The sequence below is a fragment of the Schistocerca gregaria genome, chromosome 3 (genome assembly GCF_023897955.1).
Source record: "Schistocerca gregaria isolate iqSchGreg1 chromosome 3, iqSchGreg1.2, whole genome shotgun sequence".
Taxonomy (NCBI): Eukaryota; Metazoa; Arthropoda; class Insecta; order Orthoptera; family Acrididae; genus Schistocerca; species Schistocerca gregaria.
Window position 1 is genome coordinate 905,873,767 of NC_064922.1, and position 26,659 is coordinate 905,900,425.

The window sequence follows — 26,659 nt, forward strand, 5'->3', positions numbered from 1 at the left end:
TTTGTGTCTTGGTATTCTATATGTGTCAGCTGACATTTTTCTTCTATATCTAACATGTATGTCACTTCGTGTTCTATTTGTGCTTGTTCTGGTGGCTGTCTTAAGATTTAGTTTTCCTCTGATTGTTTAATTGATGCGTGTTGTTCTTTGTTGGTTTGCTCTGGGATGTTTGAGTCCATTACTATACTTTCTTCTTCTTATTGCACATTATTTTGTTCCAGTATTTGTTGTACTTGTTGTTTGATGTTTTCTAATTCTGACTTGGGTATCGTGTTAGTTTCGATTATTACACGGATCTGATCAGCTAGCCTTTCTGTTAAAAATTTTAATTCTGGGTATCTGGTAACAAATGTTGTGTATACTTGCGTTGTGTATCCAGTTGTGTTGGTTCCTAAGTTTGTTGCTTGGTAATAACAGAACATGAGGTGTCGGTTAACTTCATCTGAACATATCATCCTCTGTTCTCCTTCTAGAGTGGTTGCAGGAAGCATAATCCTGGAAAACACCTCTATTTCCATTTAAATCATTTTCCGTGTGGCTAGCAGTGTCGTTACCATTGTGGACGGGCATAGGGGTCAAGCGTCGTCCCCGATCATGACAGCGCATGTCCGAGGCTTCATTAGTTCTGTCCGGAACCAACCAATCACACGAAAAAGGGAGTTAGCCGTATTAGTGGTTTGTTCTTTTCGTTGTCTTTTACGACTGGCAGAACATACTGGAGTCATATTCTTTTTCCGGGCCTCCACGGGTATTATTATTATTATTATTATTAGTCGTAAAGCTCCCATGTGGAAGACGCTAAGTAAAGCTGGTTCACTTTCCGTTCTTCTTGGTCTTCTGGTTCTTTTTATTTGCCCACCAGTTTTTCATTGTTTGCGAAAATTTAGTTCTTCTTTCTTCGCTCCATTTTGTTCCGGTTCTCGGTGCTTTTGTCCCTGGTTTAACCTCCCACTTTTCAACTTTTATTCTAAAATTGTTCCTTGCAGCTATTTCTTCTTTAGTAATTTTTGCTAATTCCAAATCTTTTTTAACTTTTTGGATCCATTCTCCTCCATTAACAAGAGAATCTACGTATTTTACAATTCTTTTTGTTAATCTGTGTTCAGGAAGTCTCGTTATGTGGCCATAGAATTTAAGGCGTCTTTTCTTCATGTCTATCTCTATGTTAGAATATTCTTCAATTTTTGATGTTTTCTGTAATCTATATCCATTCTCGGTCCATCTTGGTCCCAAAATTTTTCTAATTATTTTTCTTTCTTCTTTCTTTAGATTTTCTAGATCAGTTTTCCTGTTTAGTGCCAAGGTTTCGCTGGCATATAACATTGATGGTTTAATGACTGTATTGTAATGCCTAATTTTTGCATTTAAAGATAAACATTTTTTATTATAGAGGTTTTGCACTAATCCTAAACCTTTACGAGCTTTTTGTATTTTTTCTTTTTGTGCAAATTTTTCCGAGATAATTTCTCCAAGATATTTGAAGTATGGTTGTTGTTGTTGTTGTTGTTGTCTTCAGTCCTGAGACTGGTTTGATACAGCTCTCCATGCTACTCTATCCTGTGCAAGCTGCTTCATCTCCCAGTACCTACTGCAACCTACATCCTTCTGAATCTGCTTAGTGTACTGATCTCTCGGTCTCCCTCTACGATTTTTACCCTCCACGCTGCCCTCCAATGCTAAATTTGTGATCCCTTGATGCCTCAAAACATGTCCTACCAACCGATCCCTTCTTCTAGTCAAGTTGTGCCACAAACTTCTCTTCTCCCCAATCCTATTCAATACCTCCTCATTAGTTACGTGATCTATCCACCTTATCTTCAGTATTCTTCTGTAGCACCACATTTCGAAAGCTTCTATTCTCTTCTTCTCCAAACTAGTTATCGTCCATGTTTCACTTCCATACATGGCTACACTCCAAACAAATACTTTCAGAAACGACTTCCTGATACATAAATCTATATTCGATGTTAACAAATTTCTCTTCTTCAGAAACGCTTTCCTTGCCATTGCCAGTCTACATTTTATATCCTCTCTACTTCGACCATCATCAGTTATTTTACTTCCTAAATAGCAAAACTCCTTTACTACTTTAAGTGTCTCATTTCCTAATCTAATTCCCTCAGCATCACCCGATTTAATTTGACTACATTCCATTATCCTCGTTTTGCTTTTGTTAATGTTCATCTTATATCCTCCTTTCAAGACACTGTCCATTCCGTTCAACTGCTCTTCCAAGTCCTTTGCCGTCTCTGACAGAATTACAATGTCATCGGCGAACCTCAAAGTTTTTACTTCGTCTCCATGAATTTTAATACCTACTCCAAATTTTTCTTTTGTTTCCTTTACTGCCTGCTCAATATACAGATTGAATAACATCGGGGAGAGGCTACAACCCTGTCTCACTCCTTTCCCAACCACTGCTTCCCTTTCATGCCCGTCGACTCTTATGACTGCCATCTGGTTTCTGTACAAATTATAAATAGCCTTTCGCTCCCTGTATTTTACCCCTGCCACCTTTAGAATTTGAAAAAGAGTATTCCAGTCAACATTGTCAAAAGCTTTCTCTAAGTCTACAAATGCTAGAAACGTAGGTTTGCCTTTTCTTAATCTTTCTTCTAAGATAAGTCGTAAGGTCAGTATTGCCTCACGTGTTCCAACATTTCGACGGAATCCAAACTGATCCTCCCCGAGGTCTGCATCTACCAGTTTTTCCATTCGTCTGTAAAGAATTCGCGTTAGTATTTTGCAGCCGTGGCTTATTAAACTGATAGTTCGGTAATTTTCACATCTGTCAGCACCTGCTTTCTTTGGGATTGGAATTATTATATTCTTCTTGAAGTCTGAGGGTACTTCGCCTGTCTCATACATCTTGCTCACCAGCTGGTAGAGTTTTGTCATGACTGGCTCTCCCAAGGCCGTCAGTAGTTCTAATGGAATGTTGTCTACTCCCGGGGCCTTGTTTCGACTCAGGTCTTTCAGTGCTCTGTCAAACTCTTCACGCAGTATCGTATCTCCCATTTCGTCTTCATCTACATCCTCTTCTATTTCCATAACATTGTCCTCAAGTACATCGCCCTTGCATAAACCTTCTATATACTCCTTCCACCTTTCTGCCTTCCCTTCTTTGCTTAGAACTGGGCTGCCATCTGAGCTCTTGATATTCATACACGTGGTTCTCTTCTCTCCAAAGGTCTCTTTAATTTTCCTGTAGGCAGTATCTATCTTACCCCTAGTGAGGTAAGCTTCTACATCCTTACATTTGTCCTCTAGCCATCCCTGTTTAGCCATTTTGCACTTCCTGTCGATCTCATTTTTGAGACGTTTGTATTCCTTTTTGCCTGCTTCATTTACTGCATTTTTATATTTTCTCCTTTCATCAATTAAATTCAATATTTCTTCTGTTACCCAAGGATTTCTAGCAGCCCTCGTCTTTGTACCTACTTTATCCTCTGCTGCCTTCACTACTACATCCCTCAGAGCTACCCATTCTTCTTCTACTGTATTTCTTTCCCCTATTCCTGTCAATTGTTCCCTGATGCTCTCCCTGAAACTCTGTACAACCTCTGGTTCTTTCAGTTTATCCAGGTCCCATCTCCTTAATTTCCCACATTTTTGCAGTTTCTTCAGTTTTAATATACAGGTCATAACCAATAGATTGTGGTCAGAGTCCACATCTGCCCCTGGAAATGTCTTACAACTTAAAACCTGGTTCCTAAATCTCTGTCTTACCATTATATAATCTATCTGATACCTTTTAGAATCTCCAGGGTTCTTCCACGTATACAACCTTCTTTCATGATTCTTAAACCAAGTGTTAGCTATGATTAAGTTGTGCTCAGTGCAAAATTCTACTAGGCGGCTTCCTCTTTCATTTCTTAGCCCCAATCCATATTCACCTACTATGTTTCCTTCTCTCCCTTTTCCTACACTCGAATTCCAGTCACCCATTACTATTAAATTTTCGTCTCCCTTCACTATCTGAATAATTTCTTTTATTTCATCGTACATTTCTTCAATTTCTTCATCATCTGCAGAGCTAGTTGGCATATAAACTTGTAGTACTGTAGTAGGTGTGGGCTTCGTATCTATCTTGGCCACAATAGTGCGTTCACTATGCTGTTTGTAGTAGCTTACCACCATTCCTATTTTCCTATTCATTATTAAACCTACTCCTGCATTACCCCTATTTGATTTTGTGTTTATAACCCTGTAGTCACCTGACCAGAAGTCTTGTTCCTCCTGCCACCGAACTTCACTAATTCCCACTATATCTAACTTTAACCTATCCATTTCCCTTTTTAAATTTTCTAACCTACCTGCCCGATTAAGGGATCTGACATTCCACGCTCCGATCCGTAGAACGCCAGTTTTCTTTCTCCTGATAACGACATCCTCCTGAGTAGTCCCCGCCCGGAGATCCGAATGGGGGACTATTTTACCTCCGGAATATTTTACCCAAGAGGATGCCATCATCATTTAATCATACAGTAAAGCTGCATACTCTGTTGATTTCTCCGTATTTTGTTTGTAATTTGGAAATTTCTAAACTTGTTGTTGTAAACACTGTCTTTTCAAATGATATCTGTAGGCCGACTTTTTCTGCACATTCTTTTAGAATTTTTACCTGTTTTATAGCCATCTCACTAGAATCTGCCATTATTGCGAGATCGTCTGCAAAGGCTAAGTAGGGGATTCTTAGGTTATGTTTCTTGGTTCCTAATGAAATTGGTTTCCAGCACTTTTCTTCTTCAAGTTTCTTCTCCCATTCTTCCATGACTCTATCCAGAACTACATTGAACAACAAAGGCGACAACCCATCACCCTGTCTAACCCCAGTTTTTATTTCAAATGGTCTTGAAAGTTTTCCCATAAATTTCACTTTGGATTTTGTATTTGTTAACGTCTGTTGAATGATTTTCTGTATTTTCCGATCCAATCCTTTTTCCTCAAGAATCCTAAATAGTGTGGGTCTGTGGATTGAGTCATATGCCTTCTTGACGTCGACAAAGACATACACTGTAGGCTTGCCTCGCATCTTCCTTATCCTTGTGATTAATTTTAGGTTTAAAATTTGCTCTGGGCATGATCTTTTTGGCCTGAACCCAGCTTGGAAATCTGAGATTTTGGGTTCTAGAATTTCTTGTGCTCTTTCAAGAATACAAGCCGATAAAATCTTATATGTGACAGGAAGTAGAGAAATTCCTCTGTAATTATTTACATCATGTTTATCCCCTTTTTTGTGTAATAGATGTATTAAGGCACACTTCCAATCTTCTGGGATCTCTTCGGTGACGCATATATTTTGAATAATTCCTACTAGCTCCTTTCTTGAATTAGGCCCTAGATTTTTGAGAAATCCAGCTACAATTATTATTATTAATTATTGCCAGTTATAGCTTAGATTAATAATGCAAATTATTATTATTGTGACTGATACGTAATATTTTTTGTCTATGTTGTTACTGGACAGATTTAAGAGAGGATCTTAATGCCCTAATCTGATCGGGCTAAATAAGCACTAAATAAACACAAGCTTTTGCAAGATTGAGAATGATGGTGTTATGTTGAGAACTCGCCCGTAGCACAGACGTACATGTGAAGCGTTCGAGTGCGGAGGCCACGAGGAATCACCCCCCAGAGATGTAGGGAGGCGTGACTGGCGGAGCGTCGTCAATCAGGGAAGCCGCGCGTTAGCGGCGGCCGAGGTGTCCCGTGCCGGAGGAGGCAGTGGCAGAGGGGGCGGGGGAGGGGCGGCTGGAGCGCAGAATAAGATTAATGGCTCCCCCTGTCCCCTGCCGCAGGAGCGCCGAGTAATGGAACCTGGGGCCGGGCCGGGCTGTGCGCCGGCGTTATTGCGCGCTCCCGCCTCTGTGGCGGCTAATGCTGCGGGGTTTCCCCCGGGATAGGGGCGAGCGCCGAGCAGCCGCGAAGGGCGCGCAGCCACTGAGCCCGTCTCCCAGCCTGACCTGGGCAGCGCGCTGCACGCGCACCGGCTCGGAGGCCGCCTGCAGTTGTACACGAAACGGACAGCTGTTTGGCGGATACCGGGTATCGGATGTCGGATGTTGCCAGATCCCCTCGCTTCTAAACTGACACTGTTATTACTGAGCTTAGCCGAGAGTCCGTAGAGGGTGGTATATGTGACGAACAGTATGACTGGTCAGCATTTCCACCCGGAATTTGCGAGTGTATGTCGCACCTTCCTTGATCCGCCTTGTTGGATCGTGTGGTCGGACTTCCTCCCACCTGTGCGCGGTGCAGCTCACGTAAATTTCGTCCCGACAAGATTCTTCATTGGCGCATTGGATGTCTCTGTCGGTGGAAGCTAATTATCTGAAATTACTGTCGATCAACTTTGGGTGTATCCATTTACTCGAAATTATCATTCAGAATGCTGTAATATCACTTTTATTAATATTACATCAATAATTTAACACTCGTGTCACAAACTCCTCGTAACCGAGAGCATGGCTACCGTCGAACAAGACAGGAAGAGCTCTTAACGCCGACAGACTTCGTCACAGTTTGTGGATTTCCGATCAAATTCGTACCTACTAAGATATCCATTTTTAATGAACGGGTGTGAATTTTAACGACGCAAAATTATTATAAATGATTTTAAACATCCAGAGGCTCCTCCTAGTATTCACGTTGTCTTTATTTATTAAATAGAAATAAACAAAATCGGTGACTTTGGTGCCAAGATGGCGGTACTTCCCGTCATGTATATTTCCCAGGCTAATGCTTGTTGCTACGGTTCAGCGCCGAACCCCACCCCACTACGCGCGACATATGATCGCTTCGTCACCTAGCCAGCCAGCGTGGGAAATGCTCTCCGACTCATGGCTGGCTACGGACAACAGCACTTCCTAACTATCGTGAATAAGAGACAACAGTGAATAAGAGACAACAGTTTATTAAAACTGGTAAAAATGTCTTCCTCACGTAAGAGGCACCTTACAATGTCCGGTCATCCTATAAATCGCATAGCCGGCTATCCGGCCGAACATTGCCACGGGGCATATCGTAAAGCCTTCGGCACACGGGCCGAGGCAGATAACGTTGACCTGCACGCAGACGGGATATCCAGCGTCGCGAGAAACAGCTCCGTCGGCACACGGAAAAAGCTGGTTAACGTGATTTTGCTCTCTCAGCACTCTCGAGTGGCAGTTGTCGTTTTTATTTGGCGCGCAAACCGTACAGTTTGTCCACGATAATGGACGCACGTAGAATTCCTACGTTAGCGCTATTAATACACACATTTCCTGCCTTCACCATATGCTAGTCATGTTGTTCCATTTGCGGCGTGCATAAATGAAAACTTCAATAGCCGTGAACATTTAGCAAGACAGAATGAAAGGCACTTGTTCACTCCATAAGTACATGCTCTTGAGCTTACAGAAGTTCACCAAATCGAATAAACTCACTCCCGACAGAAAGCGCACCTACAAAGACACAGGAAACACCCACAACCTTTTACAAAACGCGAGGGTGAAAAAAAATTCTACTCCGCGACACAATGTGGCATGTCTGAAGTAGCGCTGCAGGCAATTGACACCATGAATCGTGCAGCGCTGTCCACAAATCCGTGAAGGTACGAGGGGGTGGGGACCTCTTGTGAACAGCACGTTGCAAGGTATTCCAGATATGCTCAATAATGTTCATGTCTAGGAAGTCTGATGGCCATCGGAAGTGTTTAAACTCAGAAGAGTGTTCCTGGATCCACTCTGTAGCAATTCTGGACGTGTGCGGTGTCACATTGTCGTGATGGAATTGACCAAATCCGTCGGGATACACAGTGGACATGAATGGATGCGAGTGATCAGATAGGATACTTACGTGCTTGTCACTCTCTCCCACGCACCTACAGTGCTCTGCACAGTATGTTTACAAATGTAGATGCAATATCAATGTCATGTGTTCTGGCTGTGTGGTATGTACATAAAATGCCAATAACAAAATAAGAACTAAAGCGACGACCACAGACGCACTGGCAGTAAGGAATACCTAGGGAAATTTTTTAGACCAAGACGAAGAAGCAATACCGATTGTCTCCCTGTGAACCATTTGAAAGATTTGTACTGATCTGGCAGTTGTTCTGAAATTTTTCGGTGGATTCTGTGGCTAAAAGGTGAAATAATTACTAAATTTCAAGAAACTGTGTTATTTTAGACAATGCCAGTACAGTGCAAATTGTCGAGAAACAGGATCGCAAAATACTTTTATCTATGCCACGGTCATCAATTTACTTCATCCAACTCTTGCACGCAGAATGGTGACATTGTGGGAATTTGGGCTACAGTAGTTTTCCTCTAGTGTACAGGCTGGAGCTACTAGGGGCCGTTCAAAACCATTCGACGAAATTTGAAAATGATCCGTAGCAGCAAAAAGTACTTAGGCTTTTTCAGCTCTCCTGTTTTCCTCTCTCCCGTAGCGTGATCACCCCGAAGTGCAACAATGACATATGCGTGAATAAAACGGCAAAGGGTGCCTCTAAGAGCGCCTCCCCCCCCCCCCCCCCCCCAGTTCGGCTACACCCTCTACGCCACCCACGCAAGTTTGTTACGCACGTTGCAAATGTACCTGTCAGAAACTATATCATCCGTTCAGTCTGGTGGCTGTTCTAGCGCCACAAGCCTCCATAGGCACAACCCCAAGGGTTTTCGAAGGGTTGCCTAACCCGTAGGTGATAGAGCAGCCGCCAGGCTGATTTGGTGCTGAAATTCCTTGAGGTACATTTCTAATGTGCTGAGCAAAGCTACATGGCTGGCACCGAGCTAGGATGTCTTAGACAAATACTTTGCCATTGTTTTCATGCACGTGTTTATGTTGCCCTGCATGATCAAAGAACACAGAAGGGCAGAAATCTGGGGGGCTGAAAAAGTATAGCTACACTTTGCTGTTTCGGATGACATTTAAGTTTCGTCGAATGGTTTGGAACGGTCCGTAGTGGCTCCAACTTGTACACTACAGCAAAAGTTACTGTCGCACTACTCCCCAAAGGCGTCCTGTATGTTCAATAGGGTTGCAGTCTAAGAGGACTGAACTATCCGACTGTGTCTGCAGTTTCAAAAAACAGTGTGTATCTGTATCAGGCATACCACATAACAATAGTCTTTCAAAATATGAAACCATCAGACAAGGCCCTCAGGGCTCCATTTTAGGTCCCTTTTTGTTTCTATGATATAGTAATGACCTTCCATGTGCAGTGCCACAAAATGTAAATTTTATCTTATTTGCAGATGATACAAGTATTGGTATAAAAAACAGTCCCCGTGATCTCACTGAGCAATTAGCAAATAAAATATTTGCAAGTATCAATAGGTGGTTCACAGCAAATGGATTGTCACTGAACATACAGTTTAACACCTCACAAAGAATACCTCACCCTATAAGTATAATGTATTCAAACAATGAAATTAAAGCTGTAGACAGTGTCAAATTTTTGGGGCTACAAATTGATCACAACCTAAATTGGAAAACTCACACTCTAGACTTAATGAAACGCCTTAGTTCAGCTACATTTGCAGTACGCATGATAGCAGAAATAGGTGATTTAAAAATGAAGAAGTTACTTTATTCGGCCTACTCCCATTCATGAGTTATGGAATCATCTTTTGGGGAAACTCCTCCCACAAAGAGAACGTTTTCAAAATTCAGAAACGAGTCATTAGAATTATATCTGGTGTCAATCCTAGATCATCATAAAGAAACTCTTTAAGAAATTGGTATTCTAATTACTACTTCTCAGTACATATACTCATTGATATCCTTTGTCATTTCCAACATGTCTCTTTTTACACAAAATAGTGCAAAACATGATTATAATACCAGAACCAAAAACTGTGTTTAAAGACTATAAAAGCTTAACATTAGTACAAAAAAGGAGTCAAATATATGGGTACTCATATATTCAATAACTTACCAGAGCGTAGCAAAGGTCTTTTAAGTGATAAAGATCGGTTTCAGAGTGAATTAAAGAACTTCCTGTTGGTCAACTCCTTCTACTGCACTGATGAATATCTTCACAAGGGTTATAGCTCATAACTCTGTCTGCATTAGAATTGTACAATATCTATATATCTGAGTAAAAAAAAAAAATCTTCCTGCTGCTCATCGCACGCGAATTGTTTTCAACGGCGAAACGCCCAAGGAGAAAGGGTGGTTCCATTGACTTCCTTCATGCCACACCCTGAGGCCTTTTCGTGTCGATTCTGAAAGGCGATGTGTCTGAAATGTTTTGCCCGACTACCCATAAGAAAACGTAATTTCAACGCTGGGTGTCACGGTTCTGACCTCCATCCCAGTTACGTCAAAAGAAATAGTGACACTTGGATGGGAGGGGCTGTGAGGACCTCCCTACCGTGTGAAACGTCGATGCTAGAGTTGGTCAGAATTGTGGTTTAGTTTGGAGCCAATGTGATGCCATTAATGTACCTTACAGCTCATGTAAACTTCTGAGTTGTGTCCTTCTTTTCGCATGTGTCGACACCTTTCTGGTTGGAGCGTCTCCGATCCCGAGGGCGACGTTGCAGGATGTCACGCTTTTACACCGTTACAGAGAAGGGTTTCAGGCACTCGAGTTATGGGGTTTCGAGGAAGTGATTGTTTAATTGTATTGCGCAATATGTAAGTAAACTGGTTTGTATTTTGTATTCCAGCACGTATGTCCAGTGAGCTCTAGGCAAGGGAAGTAGTCTGGCGTATTTGCTTGCCGAGAGGTGAGTCCCAGGTAGCAGCAGTGAAAAGAAGAAATGTTGCAGACGTGAGCGCGAGCTGTTGCTGGAACTCTCTGCCCATGGGTGGAGGGAGACGGTGCAGGGCTTTTGATCGCTCCTGGCCGCAACCCGAGACAGCCTTTCAGCCGCGTGGAATACGATGCGCTGCGCGGTCGACCGCGTAAACGCTTCCGGAAGGCGTGCCGGGCCAGCAGTGGATCCGCGCTGGGGAACGGCCGGCCATTCAGTGCTCACGTGAGTGGTCCACGGTGGACGTTTGTCGTCTGGCCGGATACTTTTATGTTACTGTAGGGAACAAAGCCCTATTATCTGCCGCGGGCCTGTCCCACGTATACGTGGTCTGAACCTCACTGCTCACCACAAACAGGTGATCCGCAGTTTCTGAGAGCGCAGAGGTACAGTGAAAGAACGGCAAAGAAAGAAACTAAAGCCTCATTACAACCTACTATCGTGGTCGCTTTGTTTATGAGATGCGACAACATAGTTGGTAGCAATGTGCACGTAACTTATCATTAAACTCGTTGAAGCCACGTATTGTAAAAGCATAATCATTTACCTGCTGTGATTGCAAGAGGCCATGAGAATGGTAAAATGCGCAATATGGCAATATGTGAATTATTGTGGAGACGTAGAATAGAATTTCGCTTTTGCTGGCCATGCGTATAGGTGCTGTACATTACTCTGGACGACGTGTCAGCCCAGAACACTGGTGTCAGTAAATCGTCTTCTTCTTCTTCTTCTTCTTCTTCTTCTTCTTCTTCTTTCGTTTCGCCCTCTTTGGGGTACGCTGGATGAATCATTTCTTTGTGCGTTGTTCTCTTCTTAGGGCCCAGTATTTCTTCATTCTTTCTGATCTTCTCCTCTCTTCTTCCAAGATGAAGGGTTTCGACTTTTGTGTATATTTGTCTTGGAACCTTATGTTTTCATCTTTAGTAATCAATTTAGCTGTTTGATCAATAAGTGAATTTTCTGAAATCTTTAATTCTACTAGATCTTTCTCAGTTTCTTTAAACCAGTTAGGTGTCGTTTTGCGGTTACGGAAGAAGTCAAAGATTTGTTTAGTTAATCTGTTGGAATTCATTCTGAGAAGATGCCCATAAAAATTTATTCTCCTTTTTCGCATAGAATCTGAAAGTTTTTCAATTTTCTTGTAGAGAGTTTCATTTTTGATGTATATAATCTTATTGTCTTGAAATTTTGGCCCAATGGTTTTTCTTAAAATTTTTCTATCCTTTAGCTCAAGTTTCTCCATTTGGCCTTTGAAATTCATGTTAAGTGTTTCTGCTGCATACAGTGCTTCTGGCTTAATCACTGTCTTGTAATGTGTAATTTTGGACCCCCATGAAAGGTTTTTTTTGTTGTATGTATTTTTTGTTAGTTGAAAGGCAAATTCAAGTTTATTTTTTTCTGGATTCCATTGCTTTGCTTTCCCCAGCATTCCAAATAATCCATTCTCCGACATATTTAAATTCTTTTACTATTTCAGTCTTCTGTTCTTGAACTTTGAGGTATTTACATGAGTGCTTGATGTTTGTCAATATCTCAATTTTTTCAAAGGAGATGTGAAGACCTATTTTAGCTGCTTGTTTCATTAGTTCAAGGATTTGCTCCCGTGCTTCTTCCATTGTTTCAGCAAACAGGGGCATATCATCTGCAAAAGCAATGCAATTTACTTTAAGGATCTTCTTTTTGCAACCCAGTCTTACACCACTCTTAATATTTGTGTTCCATTCTCTGACTACTTTCTCAAGCGCACAATTGTCATTTGAGGGGAATGAAACTAAAAATAAAGTAAGGACGATGATGAGGGTTGGAACCAAACATCATCCCCACAACACATTTCTGTCCACAGTGGCCTGCCTACCTTTAATTTTTCAAGGTAGAATTTCGAAGTATTTCCATTTCAATTGGAATCCAAGAGATGTAGCACATAATTTCATACGTGCTGGAATGCTACCACATATACTTCAGCCCTCAATGTCATACCCAGTCTGAGATATCATGATTTTCATTATCATGATTGTCTTTCTTTTGCTCCCTTCCGAATTCCACTGAAGCAGAAGTAGCAACGCTGAAGGAATGGCTGGAGCTGAGAATTAGATAGTCTAAGGAGAACTAGTAATTCAGTAAGTTATTTGCTTTTAAGAATGCATAGAATAAAATTAGGTGTATTTCTTTTTGTTTCTCAGTGAAATAACATATACTTTTCCAGGTTTGTACAATGTACTAACCCTTGGAACTGTAAAATTTTTGACGGTCCATTTTTATAGTGTCTAAAGCTGTGAAAACCAATGCTGCAAAAGGAACAAAACTATCTCCAGTTACACTTTTCGAAGGAATGACTTATTTTTGCTTTCGGCTGGTTGAGGTTTAATTCTTCAGCCAATCAGGTGTCTGCGTCTGCAAAGCCGGATGTTTACCATATTCCATGCGAATGTGGCATGTCGTGTGTGACCAGACCACTATGACACTCGTGGAGACGCAAAGAACATCAGTTACAACCTAACTGAAACAAGCAAATAATCTGTCGTGGTGCACTGCCTCAGTAATAATCACGAAATGAAATACGACGAGACCAATATCGTGGTGCAAACGCAATTTGTCTGGGACAATGTAATTACGGAGTCTAAATAAAGACGTCTGAAAACCTAATAAACGGGGACAGAGGTTACAATTTAAACGTGGTTTACGACCTTGCCCTCAGTTTATTAAGATCTCGTCGACCATCTAATCCACCAGAACTGAGTAAAGCTGAAAGAAAGTGCGTTTCTCGGAATAACAGCGCGGGCTCTGAAAATAAAGTGAACAAGACAGGCTGTAGCGGGCGCAGGGAGACGAATGCGGCTATAAACAGCGGCACCGCACCAGCAATAGCTCAGTCTGGTAGAAGACCGGGCAGCGGTAACGTACCTCCCAGTACCACTACCTGGGTCAGACGTCGAAATGTTGCACGCAGACGTGGAATCAACAACTCTTCTGAATACCCGAAAGCACGCCATAAAACAAAGATTAGTTTCTGCGTTAAGCAGTTCTGTTATATGCTCCTCGCAACTGAATTCATTATGAAATTTTAATCCCAAAAATGTAACCGTCAAGTTCTTTTATTTGTCCTGTTCTCGTACGTCATAGGTAGGTTAGAAATATATGGAGCGTAATGGGTATGAGTGCAGATGTATCTATTGGTGACTGAGGACGGCGTACTGAACAACATTAGATCAGTATTTACATCGCTTGCAGACTAATAATTATAGCTATTACAAGATGTACGTTTTCAGGTTGCGTAGCACCTCTAAGTATGTGTGACAAGAGAAAGTCATTAATTTTTATTTTCTCCTGGCCAGTAGGTCATATGTTGATGCGCGGACGCAAAACGGTAAGAGTACACTGACAAGCGTAGTCCGCTTACAAGGAGAACACGGCAAGTGCCATAACCTGGCACTCCGCTCAGTGGAAGCAGAGTCAAACTAAGCGAATACATGTCTCGCCTTATCCGTAGAAACTTATTCGTTTCTTGTGAGTCCAATTTAGATACCTTCTACAGGGCAATAAGTTCAATGGAAGCGTTGGCCCAGTTGGTAGAGTCACGTTCACACTTCAGCCCCATGATCGAATCTCGATAGCTGTTTTTATTTTAGTTTTCTCTTTCTCATTTAGCTACCCACGTCAGTAGAAGGTTACTACGTGATTGTTTCCTATCAAGGGCGTTATATTACTACTGGGTTTTAGAGTAAGTGTCTTACATTTATTACAAAAGATTCGAGGTGCGACACTAAAGTAAAAAGACTGATTTGATTTCGAAGATGTGGCAACACTGCAGACTTGCGTAGGCACAATATATTTGACCTTGGTCTATAAGCTGCTTCTAGTCCAAGCAGCACATCGCAGCAAGTGCTGAGTCGTGAGTTGTGCTGTAATAAGTTAACACGTGTTTGTGTCTCTCGTCACGAAAATGCAACCGCATAATATTGCACAACGGTATGCCATTTATTTTTGCTTTAAATTGGGTGAAAACGCGACGACAACTTACGGTAAGCTTCAGAAGACTTTTGGAGAGGAGGTTATGTCAAGTTTTCAAGTATTTCGTTGGCATAAAATGCTTAGTGAAGGCAGAACGAATGTCGAAGATGAAGATCGTAGTGGACGACCATCAACCTCACAGATGGGTGTCAACTTGGCCAGGGTGCGTAAACTCGTACGATATTATCTAAGATTATCTGTGTATGATTGCAGAAGAACTGAATATCAATCGAGAAACGGTTCGTTTAATAATAACTGAGGATCTTGGTATGAGAAAGTGGCGCCACCCCGTACTGCTCTGTCAGTACAGCAATTTTTAACCTCAAAACAAATTTCAGTACTACCACAGCCTCCTTATTCATCAGATATCGCTCTGTGCGACTTTTTTTCTATTTCCAAGAACCAAAACGGCGGTCAAGGGACACCATTTTCAAACAACACGATGTCCAAAAAGCTGTGACGAGGTCTTCGAGGATATTACAGAAGATGAGTTCCAGAAATGTTAACATCAATGGTAGAAGCGCTGGAAAAAGTGTGTGCAATCAGAAGGGAACTATTTTGAAGGAGACAACAATAAACCTGACAAAAAAAGGTAAGCTACATTTTTGTCACATCAGTCTCATTACTTTATTGTTGCACCCCATATGTGTCCATGGTCGAGAGCTGTCTGTTCACTTTGAGAACTAATTCGGGAACGGCGTGTTTTCCTTACCAGTTCCAGGTCAGAATCGATTGAACACAAGACCCTCCTTGCGGGCTGCAGGAATAAACGGGTATACTTGATGGCAAACCGTAACCCACTTCTCGGGAACAAGTATGTGATACCACCAATTCCACACTTGTCTGTTGCATTGATTGTTTTATACATTCATGCAGACATTGGCAAATAGATGGAAAAAACGAAAAGTAAAAGAATGATCGAGTTTTGAACATGGGGTGCAGAAACGTGAAGCCGCTACGCTACCCACTGCGCCAAAGCTTCAGCTGATTTGGTTACGTCCTGAAAGTCACATAAAGTACCTCAAAAACTTTGACTGTCGTTTGGTCGTGAACAGTCTACTATCTACGGATAAGACGACACATGTTTTCGCTTATTTTGACTCCTCTTCCACCGATCGAAGTTTATGGGAAATCGGATTATGGCACTTGCGGTGTTCTCCTCGTTAGTGGTGCAGCTACGACCGTGCAGAAAACATCAAGTCGTGTGTTTGCGGGACGACTGTTCGACGCACAGAAAGAAACAACTATCACACTGATGTGTGGCCGAGCGGTTCTAGGCGCTGCAGTCTGGGACCGCGCGACCGCTACGGTCGCAGGTTCGAATCCTGCCTCGGGCATGGATGTGTGTGATGTCCTTAGGTTAGTTAGGTTTAAGTAGTTCTAAGTTCTAGAGGACTGATGACCTCAGATGTTAAGTCTCACAGTACTCAGAGCCATTTGAACCATTTTTGAACTGATGCGTGTAAATATTTTAAAAAACTCTGTGTACTTGTCATGGGGGAAGCCTCGTCAGAGAGGTCCACTGCACAAGCGTCTAGAGAAGTGATTCCAGTGGTGGTTTCCCGTGTCTTCCACTGATGATGATGATGAAATGATAATGAGGACAATACATCACTAAGTCTCTAACTGGAGAAAATCTCCGACCCAGCCGGGAATCGAACCCGTGCCCCTTGGTGTGACAGACCTCCGCGCTGACCACTTTTTTTTTTACCTTTCGCGCTCTACCATTTTTTTAAATAAGAAAATTTATAAAAACCTAATGTGCATGAAAATAAGAGGCGACGTTCTTCATAAAATAACACAATACCCTTTGAAAATGGAAAACATAAAAGGTAGCTATATTTCCACATAGGCCTTCTATTTTTATTCTTTTTTTTGTTAACATAAAGGAGTATACAGTCTCACCATCAGCAGCAAACTCTTTTTTAGTCCTTTTTTGTTTTTGTTTTTGGGGGAGCACAGGAGAAAGAAAAACAAATAGGCTGCAGATAGAGAGCTATGTGTGAAAGGGATAAACATGTATAAAGAGAAAAAAAACTTAGAAGAGGAGGAGAAAAGAGAAGTGAAATAAAATAGGAATACTTTCCGCGCCATGCTCCACTTTGGCGCGTTATCAGAACAAAATGCATTCTATCATTGACCATTGAAGGGGAACGTGGGATCGTCCAGTCTTGGCTGGCAATGTACGTTGAGATTCCAGCTTTGAGGGAGGTTGGTGAAAATACTCTGTAAATAGTTCGCGAAAGTGGCCCCATAGTGTCGATGTCGGCGAAGGGTGTGGTGATGTACTTGGACGCGCGTCCAGAAGTCCACCAGATCGACGATGTCGTCCCGAAAGAGGTAGTTGACAGCCATGCCACTGATCCATGTGATGGCGTGCCACTTAGCCGATGGAAAGTAGGCCGTGTCGGGATATATCATCATGGTGGGAGAAACGTGATGTAGTGGTAGTCGGAGGTATAAAGCCACAATCTTCTGTACGAGGGTCCAGACAGCTGCTGCTCGCCCACACTCAAAGCGATGTAAATCTGTATCTTCGACATTGCATTTGAGGCACAGGGGTGAGTCCACCAGTGCGATGCGATGCAGTTTCTGTCTTGTAGTATACTCGCCGTTCACTAGAAGGTACCACATAGAGGTGGTGTCAGTGGTGTGATATGGTTGGTGGATTGTTTTCCAAACTGTAAGCCACGAAACCTGGGGGTGACGTGTTTAGACGGGGTTGGTTCGGAGAAGGTGGTAGATGTCGCGGGTGGTCGTCTTCCTGGTCCTGGGGAGCTCGGTGCATATGTAGCTGTACTCCAAAAAGAAACGGCCGATATGTGACGTCGGAGGTGGGCGTCTCGAAACAGTTGCGAGCTCGGTGGTCAACATTCCAGTAAAACTAGCATTTTGGCTTTTCCATAACCGGAGCATAGTATTGGTGTAAAGTCCTGGCTCTCACATTAACCAGGTCGAAGCCACCATCCCGCTTCGGTAAGCTGAGAGCTTCATACTGGACTTTGAATGTGTGTTCAGAACAAATGAAATAGCCGAAAGCCGCCTGTAATCTGGCCGCCATTGTCGCAGTGATGGGCAGAATCTGCGCTATATGGGGTATCCGGGTTGCCAGATGGTTATTGACGAAGGTGACTCTGTGGCACATATTCAGCGGGGGTAGTATGTGATTTTGTATGTTGGCCCGGCTGCGTTGCAGGAGCACCCGAAAATTGATCGCCGAGGTGCGGCGAATGTCTCGCGTGTACACCAACCCGAGACAGCGAAGGGTGTCCACCAGTTGAAATGGGACGACGCTGTCTGCGGGAAGGCCGCGGCCGATCTTCATGGCGCATGATTTTGCCACGTTCATAGCGCTCCCTGCCCCTGCACTGTAACGGGTAATCCACTGCATCGTAGCTTGTACGTCGGCCGCTGAACGTACGACGAGGGCCAAGTCGTCCGCGTAAGCTCGGCAGCGGAACATATGATCCCGGAGTGGAATACCTGTCACACGTCGCCGTAATCCGCAAATGAGTGGTTCCATCGCAATGGCATAAAGCACCGTCGACAAGGGGCAACCCTGCCGTACTGAGCGTTCAATCCGTATAGGTTCTGTAAGTCTGCCGTTGACGAGAAGTCTGGACGTTGCTCCACGAAGGAGCCGCATAACCACTTGCGTGAACGTCGGGGGAATTGCCATTCGGTTCATTACTGCGTTCAGGAATGCATGATCGACGCGGTCAAACGCTTGTTTGAAGTCGATGGAGATTAAAGCGCCTGGCAGCCTCGAGTGTGTTGCCACAGCGATCACATCTCGATATTCACTGATGGCTGTCTGTATATTACGATCGCCGCCTAAAGATGTTTGTTCGTGGGAAACAATGTCTCGTAAGACATGTTTGAGTCGCACTGCTAGAAGGCGTGTGAAAATCTTGAAGTCGGAATTGAGTAACGTGATCGGCCGATAACTGTCGAGTCGTATTCCTCCTGCGGGTTTCGGGACTGGTACACGTAAGTCTTTCATGAACATTGGTGGCGGGTTCGCCGCGCCGGACAAAAGTTCCCAGTACATGTCCCTCCATCGTGACATCATCAAATCTTGGAAGGTTCTGTAAAATTCGAGAGGTAAACCATCCGGGCCGGGAGATCGATTCAGAGACCCTTTAGCCACAGCGCCTTGGACGTCGTCGTTGGTCACTTCAGAAGTCAGGAGGGTTGCAGCTGCTGCGTTTAGAGTACCAAGTGTCTCCTGGGTAACCTCAGCAATGGCTTCTGCACCGGCAGGTACCTCTTGATATAAAAGTCTATAGTGCGTTGTGAATGCATCCGCAATGGTAGCTTGCGAAGTCAGCCGGCGTCCATCAGGTAAGTCTAAAGTTGTCATTAAAGCCTGTCGGAGTCGACGAACATTTTGAATAATATGATGCATAGAAGGTTCTTCACCGTTAATCCTATCTTGGCTGCGTGCTCGTACAATAGCTCCCTCTAGACGACATCTGGTCAAGGTTAAAATCTTCGCCTTAATGCGTTGAGCTTCTTTTAGACGATCCAGGGATGGAGGTTGATCCATGAGTTCACGTAGAGCGCTGTAGTAGAAATCAGTTGTATGATGATTCCGCCTGGCTTTGGCTCTGCCATAGTGTGTCAATGTGCGTCGGGTGGCCGGTTTGGCGCACGGCAACCACCACTGCACTGCAGTGTAACGCATAATTCGTTGAACACAGGTGTGCCACGTGTCGGTGACCTGTTGTCGACATTCAGGGTCCAGCAGTAGTGCTACATTGAGTTTCCAAGGTCCTGCACTGCGCCATATAGATTGTCGACGTAGGTTCATGGTACAGATGTAGATGTCATGATCCGAGAAGGCAGACGGCCAACGTTCCGCGTCGAGGAGAACTGATTTTAGAGCGTTAGAGATTGTATATTCTGTCAAGTCGGCTGGCGGAGTGGCTCGTAATGTGTGTATACCCCGGGTGGTCGCCGTGTACCACTCGCCAAGTGTCGAGGAGACGAAGGCGGCGGACGAGGAAGCGAAGTTCCGGACATGTGGTGAAATGAGGTTATTGGTCTGTGCGCTCGAGAACGCATTTGGAATCTCCACCTACGATGAGATGACCGTATCGGCCGAGGAATAAAGGTGTGATATCTTCTGCGTAGAACTGGGAGCGATCCCTCCGTTTATCAGTGCCCGATGGGGCGTACAGATTAATAATTTTGAGTCCCTCAACTGTTATGGCCACCCCTCGCGCTGTTGGGAGGTATGCGACATCGGAAACTGCAATCGCTTCTCGGAGGAGGATGGCTGCGCCTGTGTGTTCCATAGCTGCAGGGGCGGCGTACGTCTCATATCCATAACACCCAGCCCAAGTTGCTGTCCTCAGTTCTTGTAACAGGGCGATGTCGATGTCCGCTGCTCTTAGCGTGTCACGGAGCAGTTTAAGTTTAGCGTGGGAGCCGATATTATTAGTATTGATAGTAGCTATTCGGTACGCCTGATGGGAGATTCGTGCTGGCGATAGGTTCGTAGATGGTGAAGATTGTTGTGGTGGATGCTGGAAGTCCATAGAAGTCGCAGGAGTCGCCGTAGAAACTTCCCCATTTTAGTGTTGGTCTAACGGAGGAACAGATCTCATTTTCGGATCAGATGGAGGTGGGAAATCCGTGTCATTCGCCCATGAAAAATGTCCGACAGGTTTGACATCGGCGAGAGGTGGCAGCGCCGGCCGAGTCCGCTCAGTTGCGTCGGTGACAACAGGCGTGCTGTGTTCCATGGCTTCAGGGCGCGGGGCTTGCGCACGCTCTCTGTTGGACGGTTCACCGTCTTTTGGATGACGCGTCTCCGTGGCAGAGGAGAAAGTGTTATCGTGTTCTCCGTCGGAGTGATGTGCCATCTCTTCGTCCTGCGGAGGGGGCTCAATGGTTGATTCTGATGTCTTGCGGTGTTTTTTCGTCGTTTGGGCTACTTCTGCTTTCGGCAATGAGTTTCGGTGTCTGAGGAAGGAAGAGATTCACGTCGTTCGGGTACAAAAGCCGCGGGTGCTATGATGCGGTCGTCATTCTCCAGAACACTCTCACTGGCATCCTTGTGATCTTATAGCGTGGGTGTGTCCGGCTGTTGGACATGTTCACGGGCGGCATCGTCGGTGTCAAGGTGCTGGGACGCCTCCGAGTGTATCGGACCAGAGAGACGCTCATGAACGGCGTCTTGTGTGGGCTGGACGTGCAGTGTCGCCGCATAGGTGACTGGAAGGGTGGTCGTGGTTCTGTCGGTGTTCGTATCGTCGGGCCTTAGTTGTGTGATGCGGCGTTGCAGGCTTTCATTACGGACGTGGCCTTCTTTGCCATAACCGGAAACTGTTCGAGGTTGTCCGTCGTAAATGACCACCGCACGGCAGCCGCCGATAGAAATGTACGATGGAACGTGCCCTTTGAGATCGATTCGGACTTTTCTCACACCATTAAGCACCGGATACGTCGTAAACTGTGCCCATGTCTCGGCTACGTGGCTTAGCGCCGCGATGACTTCATCTTCATTTACCTCGAAAGGCAGTTCGAATACACGGATCGTCCGAAGGCCAAGTCCTGCATGGTTGACATCCACAGGCCCGACGTTTCCGTCGGAGTGCTGAAATTTTAGTCCATGTCGCGTCCTTTGAATAATCTCATTGCAGGCAGCGTCAGAAGTCATCTTAACATAAACGACGCTGCTAATGGTCGATAGGTGTATGCCGATGAGTTGGTCACGGGGGATCTTCACGTCTTGGCGTAGGAAGCGTTCGACGACCAGTGCTTTGGGTCGTGCGTATTCATTTGAGAAGGTGAACTTACCTGTAAGAGTGTTCTTCCTGTAAGAGTTGGCCATTAGAGCGTGTTCGACTGAGAATCGCTGTGACGAGGAAGTAAACAAAACACTCCGCGGGCGCAGCGGCCTGGACGGCCGAGCGCGGTGCGGGCTGCTGCCCTGCCCAACGCAGACTGGCCACTCAGCTATCGCGACAGACTGTAAATATTAAAGCATCAGATATAAAAGTCCCTGCACTTACGCCTGTTACACCGTGTATGTGTAAAGTATAGGGACATGAAACCTTGTGGTACATACCGCTTCTAAATAAGCCTTTCGGCATTTGTGTAATAACCAACAGGATGAAACAAACGGCTTGAAAGATTAAACTCTTTTGCACATGATTTTGAGAAATTTAGGGGACATTTTGCTATTTCCACCCGCCGTTCTATTAGCTGAACGAGTGGCCACGCAGAGCGACAGAATGCATTTCAGAGCAATAGCTCTGCGAAGCGTGCGGTACTGTGGCAAACGGCGGCAAAAACGACAATGGGCAAACATTAGCGGCAGAGGCGGGCGGCGGTGGCTGTGGCGACCGCGCCGCGCCGCGCTACGGAAATCGGAAATTAAAAACGTCCCGAAGCCGTTCTGTTAATTAAAATTGAATACGCCACTTAAATGGCGGCAATTACCGAGTGGCGCTGTTTTCTGTCGTCCGGTGGTACTTCTTTCCTGTCGTTCCATTTCCTCTCTCCTAAGTCACTGAGCTCCCGTTCCCGGGCACAGGCGGTGTTAGAAGGCTGCTGAATTACTCTCTTCCAAATTACAATCCAGAACTTCCACCGTGATTATTACTGATCACGCAGATGACACCAAAATAATACAAACATCTGACGGAACGGAGGTGTGCGTCAGCAGTTCGTCGCAAAATGGATACGCTACATGAAACGTATAAATTGCAGATTTCGATAGAATTCCTCGACTTTGAGCCTCAAGTATACTAGTAAAACTACAATAAGCTACTGTAGGCCATCTTAAGCAAGCGTGGACTATGGTAGCCCTTTCTAGTAGCTTTGGTCATTTAAGAGCGTAGCCGCGTTACCTGTGTGTTAGGTGTGTCGCATGTCTATCAGGCGTTGCCACATTTCAAACGCTTCGTATGCGTATGCGATCAGTGTCTTACTAGAATAAGATTTTCACTCTGCAGTGGAGCGTGCGCTGATATGAAACTTTCTGGCAGATTAAAACTGTGTGCCGGACCGAGACTCGAACTCGGGACCATTGCCTTCCGCGGGCAAGAGCTCTACCAACTGAGCTACCCAGGCACGACTCACGTCCCGTCCTCACAGCCTTACTTCTGCCAGTACCTCGTCTCCTACCTTCCAAACTTAACAGAAGCTCTCCTGCGAAGCTTGCAGAACTAGCACTCCTGAAAGAAAGGATATTGCGGAGACATGGCTTAGCCACAGCCTAGGGGATGTTTCGAGAATGAGATTTTCACTCTGCAGCGGTGTGCGCTGACATGAAACTTTCTGGCAGAGCTGCTGTTAAGTTTGGAAGGTAGGAGACGAGGTACTGGCAGAAGTAAAGCTGTGAGGACGGGGCGTGAGTCGTGCTTGGGTAGCTCAGTTGGTAGAGCACTTGCCCGCGAAAGGCAAAGGTCCCGAGTTCGAGTCTCGGTCCGGCACACAGTTTTAATCTGCCATAAAGTTTCAGTGTCTTACTAGATTCTCCTAGAAACGGGAAGCGGCGAACCGTCTAGAAACTGAGTGACGATACATAAAGAGCCACGGAACATTTTTCTTCTACATGCTTATCGTCATTTAGTTACTTAAAAAGAAACAGTATTTATAGCAAACGCGAAATTTTCGATGTTTAATTCAGGTTTTATTCGAAAATTGTTGATTTGTATAAGAAACAGACGGATGTTGATGTAGAAATAAAAAAGTGGTTTACAGATTTATCATACAGTGCTAGAAAACGCGATTTCCTCAAGAAAGGTAAAATAAAAAAAACGCAAAACAAAAACATAGCGAACATCGCTTCAATACTTCGTCGAGCTTGTACGAATCACGTTTCTAATATTGCTAAACAACTTGCACACTTATCAATAATAACAGGAAACTCTTCCCTTTCATCATGACGAAGAATGTTCTATTGAGTACTAAATAACAATAATTATATAGATTTTTTATGTTTGTGCACGTAAGTTGTACTTACATCTAAAGAAATTGCTTTGGTTACAAAAAAGCGCAGAAACTACGTAAGCAGCTAATTTTTATCACTTACATAATGCAATTTACATTTTGTAAAGATATGAAATACACATTTGGGCTAACGTTGAACGAAGCGCAATTCTAATTATTTACAAAACAAAGAAACAAGACGCAAAGGGAAGTCGTCTGTTCCCAGTTTCTCTCTCTCTCTCTCTCTCTCTCTCTCTCTCTCTCTCTCTCTCTCTCTCGCACACACACACACACACACACACACACACACACACACACACACACACGCACAGACACACACACTTATATTACTTTGTCTACCAATGCTGCCCCTACTACCACTAATCCTACCATTTATTGCGACATTTGTGTACTGTACCAGAAATACCAAATATTTCTTTCGGTATAGAAGCAACTCTAGCCATAACGTAACCAACATAGGGACTATCTGTCAAGCTTACAAATTGATACGTCATATTCGACGTCATTCTGTGGAGGATACTGCATACTGTGAAAATCGAGACTAAGCGAAACAAAGATTTTTGGTGCTAACATCCCAATCATTAAACATAGAAAGCAGTTACGTATTTATTTTGTCTACTGTTTACTGCTTATTATAAATTTTTAATTGAGGAACACCTGCAGGAAAATTGGGTTCGAGCACCAATATCCTAATAACTTCTAAAAATAAAAGAGTAACGTACAAAGAACCTGAGTAACTCAGTATGAAAAGACTAAATATTTATAATAATCCTGGATTTGGTGTGGGGCGGCGGTGGCGTGAGTGGACTGCTGCAGCCTGTTGTGGGTTGTGAACCACTGAGGGCTACGGCGGGAACGAAGCCTCTCCGTCGTTTCTAGGTCCCCAATTCAATACAATACAATACAAATATTTATTAAACCATAGCTGATCTACGTAGCTACCCACCCTGTTAGCCGAGCGCGGTGACCTGCCGCTTGCAGCGCCTAGGGTAATGACCCTGACCCGGATCGAATTCGCATTGCGGATTAAGGATGAGGGCAGGGCTGGTGAGCTGTCCAGCCTGGACGTGGTTTTTAGGCGGTTTTCCACAGCCCACGTCCTACCTCAAATTAACGCTACACAAACATTTAGACAACTTTCTCACATTTGTACGTTGGACTGACTCTAGTCATATACAGATGGTTCACACAGATTCCATTGAATAAGAGACTGGTGATCTTAGGTTTCAAGTCTGCTCGAGCACTTAATCAGCAGCAACAGCAGCTGCAGCCTATATTGCTCAAAATATAGAATGTGATATATTGTCTAAAAACGAGTAACTAAATTCTGGAATACTGGAACTCTAAAAGCAAGAAATTTCGTTCCAAATTATGCATTTGTCGCAATCTGATGTTGACCTGTATAGATCAAGTAAAGACTGTGATTCAAATTATCCAAATACAACAAATTTTATTTTCATCAGCATTGCCTGTCACACAGGTACGTAGTCCAGAAGGGAATATTGTACACACAGATATTCATTCCGAAAAACAAAGTTACTAACAATCAGTGTATCTAACACTCAGTGGTATCTTACGCCAGCCATTTAATTTCTATTAAAAAAGAGGATATATTAAAAGTCTTAAAGAACCTGGGACAGTTGAGGAAAAAACGGGACACAAATCGTGTTGACAAAATTTAAAGGATATGCACTCAGATGATCCCAAATGACTTTTTACAATTATTTTGCTACATTGTCACCATATTTTTAACTTTGATGTTTTTTATCAAGAAGTGCGTTTTCGTATGAACAATCAAGTAATGTTTCTTAGTCTTAACGTGATTTACAATGGCAAACAGTCCACAATGTCCAATAGAAAAGTTTGATCTGCACAACGGACATTCTACAGTTTCTCGTCTGTACGTGGTAAAAGTAGACTCACTTTCTATATTGCTGTTAAAATTGCAGTTTCGTTTTGACATGATGACACAGTGAACATGAGTCCCCCTACAGTGCAAAACATTAACAGCAAATAAATAAAAAAAAATTTAGAGCAGGTTGTAGAAGACGCGCCCTAGTATATGTACTTGTTCAATGCACAGAAAATTTCTAATCAAACATCCGGCTGCGTAAAATACTATAGCAAAGTGTAATCACAGAAAAGTGGAACATTTAAGCGTCCCTAAAAAAATCTTTTGTGACAGCCGGACATTTTGGAGAAAAAAGGTACTGTCCCGAGTAAACTGGGGCGAATGGACACACTTTGCACCTGCAAATATCAACGTCAGAATACGATACACAGATGCCGAGTACTAAAAGGAATAACTTTGCTTCACGATATCGAAAGCACAGCACCGTGCTCTGATATTGTGAACACTATAGACAGCTGACATTTTATTTGCGTCACCAGTCTTCCGACTGGTTTGATGTGGCCCGCCACGCATTCGTCTCCTGTGCCAAACTCTCTATCTCAGAGAGTGGCACTTGCAACCTACGTTCTTAATGTTTTGCTGGATGTATTCCAATCTCTGTCTTCTTCCACAGTTTTTGCCCTATACAGTTCCCTCTAGTACCATGGAAGACATTCCCTCATGTCCTAACATCCTGTCACTTCTCCTTATCAGCGTTTTCCACGTACTCCTTCCCTCTCCGATTCTGCGCAGAACCACCTAATCAGTCCACCTAATTTTCATCATTCGTCTGTAGCACCAAATCTCAAATGCTTCAATTCTCTTCTGTTCCGGTTTTCCCACTGTCCATGTTTCACTGCCATACAATGCTGTACTCCAGACGTACGTTTTCGGAAATTTCTTCCTCAAATTAAGGCCTATAGTTGTTTGGTAGTAGTAGACTTCTCGTGGCCAGGAATGCCCTTTTTTTCATTTATAGTCTGCTTGTGATATCTACCATGCTCCGTCCGTCATTGGTTATTTTACTGCTTAGGTAGCTGAATTC

General features: G+C 43.8%; 1 protein-coding gene and 1 non-coding gene across 2 annotated transcripts in view; both read right to left on the bottom strand.

The window, feature by feature from the left end:
- Nucleotides 1-26,659, bottom strand: part of LOC126355669 (frizzled-5-like) — a 1,025,468-nt gene that overhangs the window by 872,981 nt on the left and 125,828 nt on the right. The gene's annotated exons all lie outside the window — the stretch shown is intronic.
- Trnap-cgg (transfer RNA proline (anticodon CGG)) lies at nucleotides 22,767-22,841 on the bottom strand. The gene has a single exon. It is a non-coding gene; the product is annotated as a tRNA-Pro (tRNA).